This window comes from Mobula birostris, chromosome 1, assembly GCF_030028105.1.
Source record: "Mobula birostris isolate sMobBir1 chromosome 1, sMobBir1.hap1, whole genome shotgun sequence".
Classification (NCBI taxonomy): domain Eukaryota; kingdom Metazoa; phylum Chordata; class Chondrichthyes; order Myliobatiformes; family Myliobatidae; genus Mobula; species Mobula birostris.
This window is the reverse complement of record NC_092370.1, coordinates 91,034,254-91,055,475: the sequence shown is the minus strand read 5'-3', so window position 1 is coordinate 91,055,475 and position 21,222 is coordinate 91,034,254.

The following is a 21,222-nucleotide window of genomic DNA, read 5'->3' as shown; positions in this document are numbered from 1 at the left end:
CCCGTGCTGAGTATAGTATGCACAGCCTGCATGCCAGCACTGTTGAAGGGATTCAAACAGATGGACAACCAGTGCTGGGTGCACCTCCCTTATCATCCAGCAGAACCCCCTTCCAAACACTAATTTACTGTTCTCTTTCAGATTTTGGTGCACTTCCAACATCTTATAACATCAGCATAGGTAGGAGAATGAGGGGGCACCTAATAGAGGTGTATAAGATTATGAGGAGCATAGACAAGGTCAAATCACACATTTTCCCCCCAGGGAGGGATGTGAAAAACAAGAGGGCATCAATTTAAGATTAGAGGTGATAGATTTAAAAGATAGATCAGGGGTTTCTTCACACAAAATGTGGTGGGTATGTACGGGGTCTTTCTTTTGTTGCATTTAAAATGGCGACTTTGTTATGTTAATCTGGGGAATGCGGTTTTGTTGTGCATTAACGCTGAAGAGAGTTTGCGCTAACAGTTGTTTTACTTTAAAATGAGATAACAGGGTTCTCCCCCATTTCACGTACATCTCCCCCATTTCACGTACACCTGCTCTCACTCCATCCTCCCGCCACCCCACTAGGAATAGGGTTCCCCTGGTGCTCACCTACCACCCCACCAGCCTCTGGGTCCAACATATTATTCTCCGTAACTTCCGCCACCTTCAACGAGATCCCAAAACTAAGCACATCTTTCCCTCCCCCCCTCTCTCTGCATTCCGCAGGGATCGCTCCCTACGCAACTCCCTTGTCCATTCGTCCCCCCCATCCCTCCCCACTGATCTCCCTCCTGGCACTTATCCGTGTAAGCGGAACAAGTGCTACACATGCCCTTACACTTCCTCCCTTACCACCATTCAGGGCCCCAAACAGTCCTTCCGGGTGAGGCAACACTTCACCTGTGAGTTGACTGGGGTGATATACTGCGTCCAGTGCTCCCGATGTGGCCTTTTATATATTGGCGAGACCCGACGCAGACTGGGAGACCGCTTTGCTGGACATCTACGCTCTGTCCGCCAGAGAAAGCAGGATCTCCCGGTGGCCACACATTTTAATTCCACATCCCATTCCCATTCTGACATGTCTATCCACAGCCTCCTCTACTGTAAAGATGAAGCCACACTCAGGTTGGAGGAACAACACCTTATATTCCGTCTGGGTAGCCTCCAACCTGATGGCATGAACATCGACTTCTCTAACTTCCGCTAGGCCCCACCTCCCCCTGGTACCCCATCTGTTACTTATTTTTATGCACACATTCTTTCTCTCACTCTCCTTTTTCTCCCTCTGTCCCTCTGAATATACCCCTTGCCCATCCTCTGGGTCCCCCACCCTCCTTGTCTTTCTTCCCGGACCTCCTGTCCCATGATCCTCTCGTATCACCTTTTGCCTATCGCCTGTCCAGCTCTTGGCTCTATCCCTCCCCCTCCTGTCTTCTCCTATCATTTTGGATCTCCCCCTCCCCCTCCAACTTTCAAATCCCTTACTCACTCTTCCTTCAGTTAGTCCTGACAAAGGGTCTCGGCCTGAAACGTCGACTGCACCTCTTCCTACAGATGCTGCCTGGCCTGCTGCGTTCACCAGCAACCTTGATGTGTGTTGTTAACAGGGTTCTATTAGCCAATGGGTGGTTATGTATCGTTTTGTTTTCGGATACCATGCTGTATGATATGACTGTGGACTGAGTTTTGGCGGGGAGTCGGAGGAGAGACGAGGAGGACGGCGGACGTGCGGAGAGGCTCTGGTTGATCACTCAGGGTGGTCCCGAGCCGTGAGTCGACGGAATTCGGGTGGTCGTCTGAAGTCGAATTGAGCTCCAACGTAGCGTGCAAAGATCTTGGACTTTGATAAGTGTTGGTGCCTTTTTTTTTCATTACTTTCCTCTCTGTATCAAATGTATATTAATGTCATAGAATTAGTAATATCTATAAAGTGTATTTGTTAAAATTTACTGGGTGTGCTGGTTGATGATTGATGTTTGTGATTGATTCGGGCGACGACTGACCCTGAGGGGAGTGTTGAGGCAGGTGCTGGGCTGGATTTCCCCTAGACATACACGAGCCAGTATAACGGAACGTTACAAGTGGGGGCTACCGTCCTGGATTTGGACTTTTTCGGGAAAGTTGTACTTGTGGTTGCGGTAAGTGGTGTGAAGATGGATGGAGATAAGATTGTAAGTTGGTGTGAATTGGAGGAGGTACCGGTGAATCATGCGTGTGTGGTAAGCGGGGTCGATTATCGCATTCCGGCAGAGGTACTGGTGCGAGGGTTGAGTTTGATTAAAGGTATCGGGCAGGTAGAACTTGTAGCTAGAAGGGGTGGGAAAGAACTGGAGGCTAGCTGGATGTTGGTGCTGACGAGTGCTGACATCATGACTTTGGAATTACCAGCGACAGTCCATGCCCCGGGGGAGGCGGGGCCGTGGGGTCTCCACACTCTCCCCGAGGACGCAAGTGAGGAGGTGCCGGAGGAGGAGGAGCTAGATGAGGCCCCCGGCCGGGTGCCCATAGCAAGAGGTGGAGGTGTGGAGTGGGAAGGTTTGGCCAGGCCCGGCCCCCATGGGCGGGATGAGACTGCCGAGTTAACGGCTGCCATTACCTCCCTGGCGAGAAGGGTTGAGGGGCCCCGCCCGAAGCTGAGAATTTTCTCAGGAGCCAAGCCCACCCCGGAAGGGGAGGATGACTATGATACCTGGGTTGAAGATGCATCCCAATTGTTAGAGGTGTGGCCAGTTTCGGATGAGGAAAAGAGACAGCAATTGGTGGAAAGCTTAAGGGGCGGGGCGGCCCGGGTGGTCCGCGATCTGAGAGCGGCACGCCCCTTGACTTCCCTATCGGAGTGTTTGGACGCTTTGGAGGAAGTGTTTGGACTGTCAGGGGATCCCTGGCAGCATTTAGCAGAGTTTCAACGGATGGGGCAGAGAAGAGGGGAAATGCTCTCAGACTATGCTTTCAGGCTGGAAGGAAAGCTTACGGGGTTGCTGCGATGAGGGATAGTGAGGGAGTACGAAGTGGCGGAGTTAAGGATGAGCCAGATATGTAGCGGTTCCCGGGAGGATGACAGAGTGGTTTGGAGTGTACGGCAGTCATTTAAGCAGAGACCCCCTCCATCATTTGGACAGCTGATCCGAGAGGTACGGGCCGAGGAGTGTGCTTTGGGCCGACCAGGGGGCTCGGACCCTCAGGGACGGTCTTTGGCGGTTCAGGAGGTGGTAGTCGGGGTGAGACCAGAGAAATCCAAGGGGTCTCCGGGGGGGCCGTATCGGGAGGAGAGAGGCGGCGAGTAGTGGGTGCTATAACTGTGGGAGAGAGGGGCATTTCCGCCGGGAATGTGAGTGGCCGGGGGTGTGCTACCGCTGTGGGGAAGCTGGCCACTTGCGGAAGGATTGTGAGAGACGAGATGCGCCGAGGGGGGAGGGCCCCCGGGCCACTAAGAAGGAAGAGGTGTCGGGAAATTTAGGAGAGGCTCAGTGAGGGAACGGACTGGAGTCTCGGGAGGAACACGTTCCCAGAAAACCGCTATGGAACCCCAGAAATTCCTGATGGACTGGTGGGACCCCGTTCCAGCGTGTCCCTACGGATAGAGGGAATCTTTGCGAAAGCCATCCTTGACACCGGGCCGCAGGTTACCTTACTGTACCGGTCGTTCTACAACAAATATCTGAAACATTTGGCAGTCACTCCGTTTAAAGCATTGGAGATTTGGGGCATAAGTGATGGTGATTACCCGTACGATGGATACTTGTCAGTGAGATTGGAATTTTCGGAGGGAGATGTGGGAGTATCGGAAGCCTTTGAGACGCTGGTGTTGGTTTGTCCGGACCCGGTGGAGACCGGTGGTGCTGCCCTGTTGGTGGGGACTAACTCCCCTCTGGTGCGACGGCTCTTGGAAGCCTGTAAGAAGAAGGGTGGGGAGAACTTTTTGGAGACCCTCTTGGTACACCCCGTGCTGCGAGCGGTGTACGAAGGAGTGAATGACCCCCAGGGGCTGGATCCTGAGTGCAAACGAGGGACGGTGTGGTGCACTCAGGCGAGGCCTGAGGTGATATGGCCAGGGGAGGTGGCATTAGTGATGGGGACCCCCAGATTCCCCGGATTACCGCCGGGCGAGGCCCTGCTAGTAGACGCCCCCGACGACCTGGAAAGGGAGTCCTGGTTCCCAGCTGGGGCGCTAGTGAGACCTGAGTTGCAAAGGCCCTCAGCTGTACGGGCACGGCGGATGGGGGTGATGGTAAGGAACATAACGGAGAGGGAGATCACCTTTAAGCGCGGGATGCCCCTTGCGCACTTGTTCCCGGTGACGGTGATGTCCAGCGCCCCCGTGAAGCCCACTGGAGGGAAACTATTGGGAAACGGGGGGCGGCTGACCGAGGAGGCCTTTAATTTTGAAAACTCCCCTGTACTGCCGGCGTATAAGAGCAGGCTGGTGGAGAAGATGCTGAAGTTAGGGGGTGTCTTTTCTCAGGACGAGTTTGATGTAGGGTGTTCCAAGAGCACCCGGCACACCATTCGGGTAACAAATGACACCCCGTTTAGGGAGAGGTCGCAGCGGTTGTCCCCAGCAGAGGTGGAAGATGTGCGGCAGTTGAAAAACACAGGGATTATTGTGGAGTCCCAAAGCCCCTATGCGTCCCCCATAGTGGTGGCAAGGAAGAAAAATGGGAAGGTACGCATGTGCGTGGACTATAGGACCCTGAACTGCCGCACTGTTCCTGACCAATATACGGTCTCGAGGGTGGAAGATGCCTTGGCCTGTCTGAGTGGTGCACAGTGGTTCAGTGTATTGGATTTGCGGAGTGGGTATTACCAGATTCCGATGAGCGAGACTGATAAGGAGAAGACAGCCTTTATCTGCCCCCTGGGGTTTTTCCAGTTCGAACGAATGCCCCAAGGCATCTCGGGGGCCCCAGCCACCTTCCAGCGGCTCATGGAGCGGACAGTGGGGGACATGAACCTGCTGGAGGTATTGGTGTACCTGGACGACCTGATAGTGTTTGGATCTACGTTGGAGGAACATGAGGAGCGGCTGCTGAAGGTGCTGAGTCGGCTGAAGGAGGAAGGATTAAAACTTTCCCTGGATAAATGTCAGTTCTGCAAGACGTCAGTCAGTTATGTTGGGCACATAATCTCGCGAAATGGAGTGGCCACCGATCCGGATAAGATAGCCGTAGTCACCACCTGGCCGAGACCTCAGAAGGTGAGCGCCTTACGCTCGTTTTTGGGGTTTTGCGGATATTACCGGCGATTCGTGAAAGGATATGCGAAAATGAGTCATCCATTGAACCAGCTGCTGTGTGGCTATCCACCTGTGGGGAGGAGGAGGAAGGGAGACCGAGGGTCGGAGGTAGGAGAATACTTGAACCCCGGAGAGCCTTTTGGATTGAGGTGGGATGCTCAATGTGAGGAGGCATTCCAATCTCTAAAAAGGGCGCTGACGCAGGTCCCAGTGTTGGCGTTTGCTGATCCCCGGAAGCCGTATGTTCTACACACTGATGCCAGCCACGACGGACTGGGGGCTGTTCTGTACCAGGAACAAGGAAACGGATTGAGGCCGGTAGCGTTTGTCAGTCGGAGTTTGTCGCCATCTGAGAGAAACTATCCCACTCACAAGCTGGAGTTCTTGGCGTTGAAATGGGCGGTGGTGGACAAGTTGAGTGACTACCTATATAGGGCCCAGTTTGAGGTGAGAACCGATAACAACCCCCTCACTTATATCCTGACCTCGGCGAAGCTGGACGCTACTGGGCACCGGTGGTTAGCAGCCTTGTCTGCCTATGAGTTCAACCTGAAATACCGCCCAGGGAGTCGGAACATCGATGCAGATGCCCTGTCTCGTCGGGCGCACGACGAGTCGGGCACGGCCGAGGAGTGGAAGAGTGTCCCTGCCCGGGGAGTAAAGGCCATGTGTCAAGTTGGGAGCGACGTGGAAGTAGGAGCACAGATGGGAACGGATCGGGTAGTAGATCATCTGGGGGCTGACGGTGACGCGCTGCCCACTGTTTACTGTAATGTGACTGCTCTGAGGAACAGGCAGCTGCCAGAGTTGAGTCCCCAGGAAGTAAAGGCGGCTCAGCGTGATGACCCAAGCATTGGCACTATCTGGTACGCGGTTAGCCAGGGTGATATGGGGCAGGTGGAGAAGGCGAAGCATGCCTCCGTTCCCCTACCACTGAAGGAGTGGCCCAGGTTGAAGCTGAAGAACCACGTCCTGTACCGAGTCACGTCGCCTCCGGACCACCCCCGGTGCTGGCAGCTGGTCATGCCTGAGAAGTATCGGAAGACTGTGCTCCAGGCTCTACATGATGATTCCGGGCACTTAGGGGTAGAGAAGACCTATGGATTAGTCAGGGACCGGTTTTACTGGCCCCGGATGAGGGGGGAGGTGGAAGAATACTGTAAGACCTGTAGCTGTTGCGTCAGGAGGAAGACCTTGCCTGCGCAGGCAGCCCCATTATCCCACTTGCAGAGTGTGGGACCCATGGACCTGGTGTGTATGGATTTCCTGTCTATTGAGCCAGACACCAGCAATACCGCGAATGTCTTGGTCCTCACAGATCACTACACTAGATATGTGCAGGCTTTTCCTACTAAGGATCAAAAAGCGACTACAGTGGCGAAGGTGTTATGGGAGAAGTACTTTGTTCATTATGGCCTTCCCCGGCGGATCCACAGTGATCAGGGACGGGACTTCGAGAGCAGGCTTATACATGAATTACTGGATATGCTTGGGGTTGAAAAGTCCAGAACCACCCCCTATCACCCGCAGGGTGATCCTCAACCCGAGAGGTTTAACCGGACGCTGCTGGACATGCTCGGCACCTTGGAGATTGGACAGAAGAGTAAGTGGAGTCAGCACATTGCCCATTTGGTTCATTGTTACAATTGTACTCGCAATGATGCTATGGGGTACTCGCCCTACTATCTGATGTTCGGACGGGAAGCGAGGTTGCCCATTGATCTGTGTCTTGGGACTGAAGCGGGGGAAATACCTTCGAAGCCATGTCTGAAGTACGTGTCCGATATGAGGAGAGAGTTGAAAAGGGCGTACGAGTTGGCTGAGCAAGCAGAACCAGCGGAATAAAAGGAGGTATGATCAGAAGGTAAAGTTCGTCCAGCTATTGCTGGGAGACCGAGTCCTTATCCGGAATTTAGGACTACAGGGTAAGCACAAGTTGGCGGACCGTTGGGCAGCCACCCCCTATGTGGTGGAGAGTCAGATGCCGAATCTCCCGGTTTACCGGGTGAGACCTGAGGGCGGGCAGGGGCCTGTCAAGGTACTCCATCGGAACCACCTGTTGCCTCTGGGTCGAGAGGTGAAGATGGACCTAGAGCCCGAATGGGAGTTTACTCCTATTACGAGGACTCTGCGAGGGCGCGGGAAGAGCCCGCTGCGAAGAAAACGGGGCCGGTCCCCACCTCGAGAAGGGATACGTCATTGGAAGATGATGATTCAGACATGTGGTACCTGCTTCCGTTCGCTGATTCCCCGGTGCCAGGAGAAGAGACTCCTGGCCCTTCCATCACTGAGTCAGGGGAACCGAGGGAAGGTGTTGCAGAGCTGCCTGTATTACAGCCGGGATTGAGGGAGGAGAGGGTGGAGGCAGAACCCAAGCCAGAGGGCTCACAGGGGCAGAGGGATCCCGGTGAAGGGGAAGGTCCGTCAGATAGGCTCGAGGGGTCAACTGGGGTGTCTGAACAGGGAGAGACAGCAGAGGAAGTACAGAGGCCTCAGAGGAGTAGGCATCCCCCGGAAAGACTAACTTATATAGCGCCGGGAGAGCAGGGTGTGATCTCTACTGCCCTGCAAAGTTATGTCACTACTTTATGCACCTGGGTTGGGTTTTGTGTTTTACAGGGAGCACTGGTGAACTCTGTTAATGTCATGAGGGCATGACTTTTTGAGGTGAAGGGAGAGTGTACGGGGTCTTTCTTTTGTTACATTTAAAATGGCGACTTTGTTATGTTAATCTGGGGAATGCGGCTTTGTTGTGCTTTAACGCTGAAGAGAGTTTGCACTAACAGTTGTTTTACTTTAAAATGAGATAACAGGGTTCTATTAGCCAATGGATGGTTATGTATCGTTTTGTTTTCGGATACCATGCTGTATGATATGACTGTGGACTGAGTTTTGGCGGGGAGTCGGAGGAGAGATGAGGAAGACTGCGGACGTGTGGAGAGGCTCCGGTTGATCACTCAGGGTGGTCCCGAGCCGTGAGTCGACGGAATTCGGGTGGTCGCCTGAAGTCGAATTGAGCTCCAACGTAGCGCGCAAGAACTTGGACTTTGATAAGTGTTGGTGCCTTTTTTTTTCATTACTTTCCTCTCTGTATCAAATGTATATTAATGTCATAGAATTAGTAATATCTATAAAGTGTATTTGTTAAAATTTACTGGGTGTGCTGGCTGATGATTGATGTTTGTGATTGATTCGGGCGGCAACCGACCCTGTGAGGAGTGTTGAGGCGGGTGCTGGGCTGGATTTCCCCTAGACATACACGAGCCAAAATAACGGAACGTTACAAGTATATGGAATGAACTTTCAGAAATAGTGGCTGAAGCAGGCACGTTGGCAACATTTAAAAATTGTTGAGTTACGTACATGGATTGAAGAGGTTTGAAGGACTATAGGCCAAACACAGGCAGATGCAATTACTACATGAGGATGAGTTGGGCCAAAGGGCCTATATCCATGCTGTGTAACTCTAACACTGATTCTACTTATCATTTTGATTCTTTAAGTTACAGATACAATGGACAAGAACAGTTGCATGACAACTAATCACAATGTATTGCAAATATTACGTTACAGATGTAAAGGAGTTATCTTTATTTACAACAGGCAACCGATTGCAAATGGTTGAAGTGGGAAATATTTCAATATTTGTTGAGACGAAACTACAAGCCAAGCTTGTTCAGGAGTGTCACAACATCTCCACAATTAAACCGACCAACACATGTAATTAGAACATCATGTGTACTTTAAAAGACAGGGAAAATGTATAGATTCATAGAGCAATACAGCATGGACACAGGCCTTTTGACCCAACAAGTCTATGCTGACCACCAGCTAGACCCACTTTCTTGCATTCAGCCCATATCCCTCTCAACCTTGCTGCTGTACGTGCTTGTCAAAGTGATATTATTGTATCTGCCTCACCCACTTCCTTGTTCAATGCTTACTATCTCACTACCCTCTGTGTGAAACAGTTGCCCCTCAAGTCACTTTTAAATCTTTCTCTTCCCATCCTACATCTATTCCCCCTAGTTTTGGACTCCGCTATGCTAGGGAAAACATTGCAACCATCCACCTTATCTATGCCCCTCTAGATTTTATAGACCTTTATTAGGTCGCTTCTCAATCCCAATGCTCTAAGAGATAAAGACCTAACCTAGCCAACCTCTCCATATACCTCAGGTCCTCTTGTACTGCATACATTTCTGTACTTGTTCTAGTTTAAGTACTTGTTTCCTATCACAGGATGACCAAAACTGTACACAGTACTCCAAGTGTGGCCTTACCAATGATTTATACATCGGCAACATAGCAACCCAAATCCTATATTCAATGCCCTGACTGACAAAGACCAGCAAAGACCAATTACGTTTTCAGCACCCTGTCTATCTGTGATGCTGCCTTCAATGAACTATGCACTTGTACTCATGGGTCCCTCTGTTCCATTACATTATCCAGGGCCCTACCATTTATTGTATAAGTCCTGGTTTGATCTATGATAATTTTCTTCACTGTCAATCACACATCCTCATTTTATGTCATCCACAAACTTACTGAACAAGCCCGATGTATTCACATCCAAATCATTTATATACAGTAAATCACAAATAATAAAGGTCCTAATGCAAATCCCTACAACACTCCATTAGTCCCTGGCCTCCATTCCAAGAAACAAAGTTCAACCACCCCCTCTGTTTCCTACCTCCAAGCCAATTCCGAATCCCCCTAGCTAGCTCTCCCTGCACTCATGCCACCTGACCTTCCAAACCAGCTTACCATTTAGGACCGGGGTGTCAAACTCATTTTAGGTCACCGGCCGGATTGGGTAAAATGCGATTTCATGCGGGTTGGATCAGTTGTGCACGTGCATGTGCTCCCACAGCTTTCATTGCCTTCGTTTTTTCAACCTGCTCTCGTGTGTCTCAGTCTCTGCTACAACTACTAAGTGTTTCACTTTATGAATTTCATTTCTTATGAAGAAGATTGCCTAGCAAGCATTATTTTTATGATTGGTATTAACTTACAGTCGTAGGCTACAAGAAAGTTGTGATGAGAGAGAGAAAAAACGATGCTATTTTGGCTAAGGTTGTTTTGGGAGCGACACCCTTTCCATTAATAAACCATTTGAAATCGAACATTAGCAGACACAAATGTAGACCTAACGAAACAAATTGTAAATGGAGGCTGCACAACTGCGCCTAATGTTTATTAGCCTGCTTCCGGCAATCAAACTCAGACAATCAACACAGTTAGCTTCTAATTTTTATTGAAGTGATCACATTTACAATAATAGAATAGTCAGAAAATGAATGAATCACAATATTATGACACTCAATATTTCATAATGCATTTTGCTTACATGTCGCAGTGCATCAAATGGTGTCACTCATTTTTCACTTGCTGCTTCCAGACACCTGACATCTCTTGGCTTTAACCAGCCTGTCAACATCAGGGACCAGTTTCCGGGCAGTTGTGATTTTCATAATGTCATTTAGATGTCTGTGTGTCAGCTGCGAGCGCAGTTTGGATTTGTTAATGTTCATTATGGAGAATGCATGCTCACAGAGGTATGTTGTCCCGAACATGCAAAGGATCTTTGAGGAAAAGCCTGTCATCTTGGGGTACATCGGTCCCAGGTATTGATAGAATGAGTCCAGACCCACAGTCTCAAATTTATATTTCAAAGCCGAATTGCACTGAATTTCAATTAGTTCCATTTGGAGTTCTTCTGGCACATATGATGCTGCGTTGACAGCAAACAGCGAGCAAAATAGTGAGAATTCCTTCTCGAGCTGAGTGAAGACTTGGAAACGATTGTGAAACTCACTTTTCAGCCGTGATATTTTGTCCTTGTACCTGTCCATGTTGTCATTATTCCCATGAGCAACACACACAGACTGCAAAGAGGGGAAATGAGCTGGGTTGCTCCTGGATAGTTGCATCTCCCACAGGCCTAATTTAATGTGAAAGGACCGAATGCTGTCGTAGTATTCTGTAACAAGTTTGTTGCAGCCTTGCATGTTAACATTAAGCACATTTAAGTGCTCTGTTACAGCTTAATGTGAAAAAGACTAAGGAGCTGGTGGTAGACCTGAGGAGAGCTAAGGTACCGGTGACCCCTGTTTCCATCCAGGGAGTCAGTGTGGACATGGTGGAGGATTACAAATACCTGGAGATACAAATTGACAATAAACTGGACTGGTCAAAGAACACTGAGGCTGTCTACAGGAAGGGTCAGAGCCGTCTCTACTTCCTGAGGAGACTGAGGTCCTTTAACATCTGCCGGACGATGCTGAGGATGTTCTACGAGTCTGTGGTGGCCAGTGCTATCATGTTTGCTGTTGTGTGCTGGGGCAGCAGGCTGAGGGTAGCAGACACCAACAGAATCAACAAACTTATTCGTAAGGCCAATGATGTTGTGGGGATGGAACTGGATTCTCTCACAATGGTGTCTGAAAAGAGGATGCTGTCTAAGTTGCATGCCATCTTGGTCAATGTCTCCCATCCACTACATAATGTACTGGGTGGGCACAGGAGTACATTCAGCCAGAGACTCATTCCTCCAAGATGCAGCACAGAGCGTCATAGGATGTCATTCCTGCCTGGGGCCATCAAACTTTACAACTCCTCCCTTGGAGGGTCAGACACCCTGAGCCAATAGGCTGATCCTGGACTTATTTCATAATTTACTGGCATAATTTACATATTACTATTTAACTATTTATGGTTCTATGACCATTTATTATTTATGGTGCAACTGTAACAAAAACCAATTTCCCCCGGGATCAATAAAGTATGACTATGACTGTATCCACCAAAAATGCAAGATCATGAAGCCAGTCTGGGTCATCCAACTCTGCCACTGGCTTCCCTTTCTCGTTCATGAATAATCCAATTTCTGCACGTAATTGATAAAAACATTTGAGCACAACCCTTCTGCTCAACCAGTGGAATTCAGTGTCATAGGGTAGGCCGTATCCAATATTACTTTCGGACAAAAGAGTGTCAAGTTGCCGATGGTTGAGTCCCTTGGCTCTAATAAAATTAACCGTTTTGATTACTACATCCATGATATTGTCCATTTTCAGGGTCCCGCTACATAACGCCTCTTGGTGTATAATACAATGAAAATTCCAGAATTCCTGCTGTGGATTCTCTGTCTGAACTTTCTCTCTGAGTTTCACAACGACACCCGCCTCTTTCCCGACCACGGACGGTGCGCCATTTGTTACCACGCTGACAGCGTGACTCCAGTCAACCCCCAGTCTGTCCAAGGCCTAGACGAGGCTGGAGAAAACGTCGTTCGCAGTTGTGTTTGTCATGGGCACCATCTCCACAAACTCCTCAGTGACAATCAAAGATGCATCAACACCACGAATAAATGCTCCCAATTGAGCTACATCAGTCAGGTGGGTGCTCTCATCAATTGCAATAGAGAAGGCAGTAAATGACTTCACTTTGTCTTTTTGTTGACTGTTCAAATCTCCTGCAAGGTCCCCGATTCTCTCTGCCACAGTATTTCTTGACAAGCTGATATTACCAAAAGCCTGTCTCTTCTCAGGCACACCAGCTCAGCCGCCGTCAGCATGCATGCTTTGATGAACTCCCCCTCTGAGTATGGCTTTGACGCAGCAGCTATTTTGTTGGCAATAATATAGCTGGCCTTGACAGCTCCATCATGAGTCTCTCGACTTTTGGTGAACACTGATTGCTGTTTTTTCAGAGCTGTTTCAAGCTTGTTTGCCTTTTGCATTCTGAGTCGTCCTGCGTACTTGTCACATAGGCTTGCTGTTGACCTCACAGAAGAAAAGATGATCTTTCCGATTATCACTGAATATCCGACCTTTGATATCAACTTGTCTTTTCTTGGAAAGCATTTTGAACCACAGCAGCAAACAGTCTCAGCCTTGCGACAGGTGTTACTTACCTGAGTACTCTGTGTGTTTACACTGTGTCTGACGACGTAAGTAGAGCTCTAGTTGTCTTCAGTGCAGGGTGGTAGGTGCTTATGCACAGCGGGTGGTTAACTGCCGCCTGTTGTTTTCTAAGTACACACAACAAGCTGCCGGCGCAGCAGGCAGCACAGACAGCGGTGGGGGAAAGAGCGGCGAGGGAGACAGAACGAGCCGGATTGGACACCCCTGATTTAGTACTTTGTAAAGGGCCTTGCTAAAGCCAAATAGACAACATCCATTTCCCTACTCTTTTTGTTAACTCATTTATCTTTTTTGATCCACCTAAGAACTGCTTAGTCACTACACTTCTCCATGTCTTATACAAGTAATTGGTCAAAGCCGCTCTTTTTATATACAGTATTTAAAGTAAAAGGCAGTTAACATGGAAACCATATTTCTGCCGAACATTTGAAAATACCTGTGAAGCTTGTGTATATGACAGCCCTGCCAAAGGGTTTCAGCCCGAAATGTTGACTGTACTTTTTTTCCATAGATGCTGCCTGGCCTGCTGAGTTCTTCCAGCATTTTGTGTGTTGCTCAGATTTCCAGCATCTGCAGATTTTCTCATTTGTGTATATGACAGTGTTGCTATTTCTCATGACAAACAAGAAATAAAACTTTCATCGTCCAAATCTAAGAAGGTTTTATTATCAGTTCCTATATATTGCTTAAAGATATTCTTAAACTGAATTTATGAATGTTTTGAATGTGTATCTAACCAGTCCTATAGAGTGTTTTGAAGAAAGTTGATGAAGTCAATACAGTGGACGTTGTCTACATGGACTTTAGCAAGGCATTTGACAAGGTCCTGTATGGGAGGTTGGTCAAGAAAATTCAATCACCAGGCATTCACAATGAGGTAGTAAGTTGATTTAGACATTGGCTTCACAGGAGAAGCCAGAGAGTGGTGGTAGATGGTTGCCTCTCTGATTGGAGGCCAGTGACGAGTAGTGTGCTGCAGGGATCAGTGCTGGGTCTCTTGTTGCTTGTCACCTATATTAGATTATGAAGACACGCAGTCCTCTTTTATTGTCATTTAGTAATGCATGCATTAAGAAATGATACAATATTTCCTCCAGTGTGGTATCACAAAACACAGGACAGACCAAGACTGAAAAACTAACAAAACCATATAATTATAACACATAGTTACAACAGTGCAACAATACCATAACTTGATGAAGAAGTCCATGTCACAGTAAAAAGTTCAAAGTCTCTCAAATATCCCACATCTCACGCAGACGGGAGAAGGAAGAAAAACTCTCCCTGCCATGCCCGACCACAGTCTGACTCTGAGTCATCCGAAAACTTCGAGTCTCCAATCAGCTCTCCGACACCGAGTACTGAGCACCATCTCTATCTGAACGATTCGACTTCAATCTCGGTCGCCAACAGCAGGCAAAGCCGGGGATTTTGAGGCCTTCCCTCCAGAAGATTCTATCGCGCAGTAACAACAGCAGTGAACCTGCGTTTCAGAAATTTCTCCAGATGTTCCTCTGTGCTGAATCTGGATGGGTAAACTAGATCAGCAAAGTTGCAGATGACACTATGATTGGGGTTGTAGTGGACAGCAAGAAAGGCTACCAAAGCTTACAGCGAGATCTGGACCCACTGGAAAAATGGTTTGATAAATGACAGATGGAATTTACTGCAGTCAAGTGTGCTGTATTGCACTTTGGGAGGACCACCAGGGTAGATCTTACACAGTGAGCAATAGGGGTACTGAGGAGTATGATAGAACAGAGGAATCTGGGAATACAGATCCATAATTCCTTGTAAGTGGTGTCATAGATTGATAGGGTCATAATGAAAGCCTTCGGCACATTAGCCTTCATAAATCAACATATTGAGTACAGGAGTTAGGATCTAATATTGAAATTGTACAAGATGTTGGTGAGGCCTAATTTGGAGTATTGTGTGCAATTTTGGTCACCTACCTACAGGAAAGAGTTAAGTAAGATTGAAAGAGTGCAGCTAAAATTTACAAAGATGTTACCAGGACTTGAGGACCTGAGTTATAGGGTAAGGTTTATTAGAGTAGGAATTTATTCCCTGGAAGGTAGAAGATTGAGGAGAGATTTGATTGAGGTGTACAAAATTATGAGGTGCAGATAGGGTAAATGTAAGCAGGCTTTTTCCACTGAGATTGGGTGAGACTACAACTAGAGGTCATGGGTTAAGGGTTCAACATTTAACAGAAATTTGGATGAGAGGGGTAGGAGATCTATCGTCCAGGTGCAGATCGATGGCATTAGGCAGATCAATGGTTCTGCACTGACCAGATGGGCCGAAGAGCCAGTTGCCGTGCTGTAGTGTTCTATGACTCTATTCTATGTCCACTACACAAAAGAGTAAGAATTGGACTTCCTAAACTCCTTCCCAAACCTAGAGTTGTAGCTCACAGTCAAGTTCAAACCTCTCCAATCAAACCCAAATCACAAGCAAAAGTATTCATTGTTGTCCTTTTCTTATGTATATACATGTTAAGATTTAAATTAGTGAACCAGGATTGTTGACAGTGCAAGCTACACCAGCAATATGTGGATTCATTCTATAAATATATACTGTAATGGGTGATTTAAAATGGATCAAATGTAGTCTTCCAAGGAAGGTCAAGCCTTCATTCATCAATTCTAACAAATTCTTCACTGGTTAACAATATTAATTTGGCAACTAAATTAGTTTTTATGTTCATGGTGTCTTGAATTATTGACTGTGATAAAAGGACCATGAAGTGACTATACTGAGATAAATAATTTGCGCTGTATACTTGCTTATGAATGTAATATCATGTTTTGCCTCATTAGAATCCACATGGATAAAACAATGATAAAGAAAACTACAGTGTGAATAATAAAGCATCCACTTCAGTGCAGGCAAGGTCATGTGGTATTAGAAGGTAGGAATGTGATGTAATCTCTGCCGTTTCTCTGCATTTTTCCTCCATACTAGAGAGGAAGAGGGCTATTAAAATCATCTCCAATGTTCTGCTTTCTGTATTTGCTGTTGATATTCATTTTTGTAAAAATTGAGGTCCCTTAGTACAATAATGTTAGTTAAATTGTGACATTTACTTTGTAGTTTTCCACTCCCTTCCAACATCTTTCAGGCTTGGAGCTAGTTATTTGTTAAGGTATGAAATTCAGGGCTCTCCCACAATGTAAGTGTGAAGTATTTGTCCCTGTGTTGCTGCTATGGCTAACAAGATGAAAAGTCACGAGGTAGTATCCTAATCTACTGAGAATTGTAGCTGTCAGCGAGGTAGGTGACGAGGCAGGAACTTGGACCCTGGAGCATCTGAAATAGAATAAATGAAGGATCACAACCAAGGTATCACTATTTCCATTCTTCCCTCCTCACTACTCCTCACATGGATCCACCTATTGCAAATACAGTTGAATATATGGATATATGAGCTTATGTAGTTCAAAGAGAAATCAGATATGTTGCAATCCAAATGGAATGAGACTCAAATTAGTGACGTACAGCAGGTTCTAGAAGATGTTATAATATGTGAATCATAAATAGCTAACAGGCAGGTCCAACAAGTAGTTAAGAAGGAAATCAGCATTTCATTGAAAAGGGGTTGGAGTTAAAAAATAGGAAGGTTTTATTGCAATTATACAGAATAGTTTGGATCTATATACAAATAAGAGATGAATTTATTCAAACATATAAGATTCTAAGGGGGCTTGATTTTTTTCACTGTTGGGAGAATACCAAACAAGATAGGTGCCAGTCACATAAAATAAAATTACCTCTCACAAAGGGCAGTGGACTTCAGGAATTCCTTGCTTCAGCTGGTGGTGTAAGCTGGATCAAGCATTCAAAGTGGAGGTGAATAATTATTTGATAGGTTAAAAAAAACAAGGATAAGGAAAAATGACATAGAGGTTAAAGCTAGTATAGATGAACCATGATCGTATTAAATGGTGGGGTTGGCTTGAAGGGCCTGATTGACAACATCCTCTCCTATTGTGTTAGCAAAGTTAAGTATTGGATGAGGGCATCAACCTACTCGTTGATATTTTTATTAATTTGAGCAATTTTATATATTAAAATGCCCATTGACAGTTTTTATACAGCTTATTCCCTGTGAGACGCTTAAAATACTAGCATCCCTTTGACTTTCATACAGAATTAGCTTTCCAAATGTATCAAATACAATAAACAGTCTTGGCCTCACAGCTTCTACTTCTTTAAGTGTTCTGATATAAAACTTCTATGAATGGTTTATTCACTTTTAGACAGCTGAAAGATCCTTAGAAATTCTAGAATGTCCATTGAGAAAAAAACTTGGCTCACAAACACTGAAGCTTAATCAACACTCTATTCTAATGCTGGGCGCCTGTTTTAATGGGTCGGTCCATGTAGAGTAAAGCTTGAAACCCCAGCTGCAAAAATGACTCAATTGAATGAAGTGTTTTTTTTCTCAGCTGCATCACTAATTCTAATCTGTCTCCTTAGATCAAGGTCTGCTCTATGCTAGCATAGGTCCCGTCCCTGTGGAAAAATTGTTTTTAGATAATATATTTGCTCAGTTATTTGAATACTTCGCAGGGATCAACTTTAAGTTTAAAATTTGTTTGTGCTATTTCCATTATTTCCATAAGTATAGGTGGATGAAGGGATAAAAACCATGTGCAGGCGGATGGGCGGCACAGACATTGTGGGCCAATGGGCTCATCCTATGTGGTGCTGATGTACATTCTCTGAATCAGTTTGCCATTAGACAAGGAAAACCTGGATCCATGCCAGAGTAACAGATGCCAGTGCAACGTTACTCTGTTCCATCACTGGATACTGAGCGACGTCCAACAGTACAGGCCAGCTTTGTTGGGTTCCAGAGCTTTGCATTAGTCTCTTCAATGGAGATTCCCTGGCAAGAAATAGGAGAAAAAAGCTGGTTATTTATTTTTCACATTTCAAAGCCACATAGTCAAAGTCAAAGTCAAAGTGCATCCATGTCAAATTAAAAGTCAAGGTGCCTATATAATACCTTGGGGTTCATCGTCTTGCAGGCATTTACAGGAAAAGAAGAAATACAATAGAATTTCATGATAAACTATGCGTAAACAAAGAGTGACAAACAACAGATGTGCAAAAGGCAAATTGTGCTAATAAAAAATATCATATTGAGAACAAGAATTGTAAAGAGTCCTTGAAAGTGTGTCTGTAGGTTATCAAATCCATTCACAGTGATGGTAAATGAAGTTATCCACACAGGTTCAGGACCCTTGGTTGTAAAGTAGTAACTGTTCCAGATCCTGTGTTGATGTTGGACCTGAGGCTTCTGTTCCTCATGCCTAATTGTAGTAGTGAGAAGAGGCCATGGCCTGGACAGTGGGGGTCTTTGACGATTGCTGTTGCTTTCCTGTGGCAGTGCTCCGTGTAAGTGTACTCAATGGTGGGGAGGGCTTTGCCCATGATGGACTGGGCTGTGTCCACCATTTCCTGTAGCCTTTTCTGTTCCTAGGCATTGGCGTTTCCGTACCAAGGTATGATGCAACCAGTCAGGAAACTCTCCACTGTGCATCTATAGAAATTTGTCAAAGTTTTTGATGACGCATTGAATTTTGATGATATACTTCCAAGAAAGTAGAAGTGTTGTCTTACCTTCCTTGTCATGACACTTATGCGCTGGTTGCAGGCAGACCCTCTAATACGTTCACATCAAGGAATTTAAAGCTACTGACCCTCTCCATCTCCAATCCTCTAATGAGGTTTGGCTCTTCTTCCTCCTGCAATTAATAATCAGCTCTGTGGTTTTGATGATGTTGAGTCAGAGGTTGTCGTGGCATCACTCAACCCGATTTTCAGTTTCTCTCCAATATGCCAGTTTGTTTCCACCTTTGATTCAGTCAGCAACAGTGGGGTCATCAGCAAACTTAAATACAGCATTGGAGCTGTACTTAGCCACACAATCAAAAAGTGAGCTGAGCTGGGGGCTAAGTACGCAGCCCTAAATGAATGTGCGCAGATGATGATGAGATGTTGTTGCTAATCTATCTGAAGCAATACAGCACAGAAACTCTGTCCATTGATTCAGCATTAACACTGCCAACTGCACATCTTTGTGGTGTAGGAAGCCTGAAGGAAACACACATAATCATCGAGAGCGCATTCAAATTCCACTTTGACCGCACCCAAGGACAGGATCAAACCAAGTCTTTGGTGATGCAAGGCAGCAGCTCTAATAGGTGCACCTCTGTGGTGCCCCTTCATTTGTTACTAAATGTTAAAATTATTTCATAGTCAAATAATTTTCATTTATCTTTAATTCATTTCAACTTAATGTTTTTTCAATATCTCTGAACATTAAAGATATCACAGCCTTGCTTTACACCAGCCTGTCTCCTGTCAAAGATTGTCAAGGTGCTCCAAGGGCTGTGGCACATCAGTATGTTGTCTGGGATCTACCTATTGACGGGGCCTCACTACACCTCCACGAGCATTTCCTAGGTGCAGAGAGTGTGCTCCACTGACGCTTCATCATAGCTTGGTCTGGCAAGAGTGCAAGGAATTGCAGACAGTGTGGACACTGCTCAGCACTTCAAGTAAACCGGCCTCCCCTCCATGGATTCGGTCCTGGTAAGACAACCAACGTAATCAAAGACCCCTCCAAAACTGGACATTCTCTCTTCTCCCCCTGCCATTGGGTAGAAGATTGATGCACCTTCAATTATTCCAAAAGACTGAAGTAGGGTAAATACTGAAAGGCTTTTATTCACAGTAAAATATGACTTCCAGCATGCTGAGTGTCTGCCCCTGGACTGAGGGGGAGGAGCAGGGCGAAATCACCTTTATTCAGGGGTCTGTGGGAGGAGCCACAGGGGCAGTCAGCAGAGGGGCGTGTCCAGACAGTTAACCCAGTTACAACATGTATATATATATATGGTTTACCACAATGCTTGTAAGCACATACCACCAGGGTCAAGGTCAGACCATATCCCACTGTTATAAGATTATTGAACAGTCCTCTTGTATGATAAGATGGACCCTTGACCTAATGGTCTTGCATCATATTGTCTGCCTGCACTGCACTTTCTCTGTAATACTTCATTCTGCTTTCTGTTATTGCTTTTCCTTTGTACTACCCCATTGTATTGATGGGATAAAATGATCTGTTCGGGTGGCATGTAAAACTTCACCTCAATACATGCAACAACAATAAACCAATTTACCTATTACATTCAGCCCAAGAGAGTATGAGCAAGTGGGGATGATAGGGAGCAAACCAGGGAGACCAAACGCTCTTGATTTTGCCCTAATGTTGGCCAAGCTTCAAGTTATTGAGACTCTGCAGACAAAAATCTAAACATTGATTTTCATTTCTTTCAGTGTTAAAAAGCCACAATATTCACTTTGTTTTCCCTGATTAATACACCGTCATGCACTGTTATCATAGACCAGATCAGCAGCACAATGCCAGCATGGTGCAACATTCTGCAATGGAGTTATTCAACTAAAATGAAGAATTGGATGCTGTTTAATTACATAATTTATTAAATAGTGTACATGTTAAGTACAATAATTTATTAAAATTATATTCAGGTGTATGCTAATTTTTTGTTCCATGTATCAATGTGATAAAGATGACAGGTCTTAAAAAACTTAAGGAGTTTTTACAGCTGTGGAAAAAAATAAACCATGAAAATTGATTTGCTGAATTTTATTCCTTTAATTCATGGCATATAGAAATAAGTAAAAAATTTTAAGAGCTGTCATTTTTTATTACTTAAATTTCAGATGAAAAATACTTAATTTCACTGCAGGAGTTACTCAGCTGAATCCCAGTCCTATTTTCAGCTGCTTCACCAATGACCTTTACTCCAGTAAGGATTAAGTAAGGAATACTCCAAGAAGGACAGAAGTAGGATTTTTCATTGATTAAGTAACATTCAATTACATTTGTAATTCCTCAATTAATGAAGCAGATCTCCAGCATCTGCTGTTGGTTTGATTTTCACTCATACTCCTCTTCTTCGATTGGACTTGTCCACACTAACCTCCAGAGGTTTATTTCAATGTCACTTCCACTGTCTA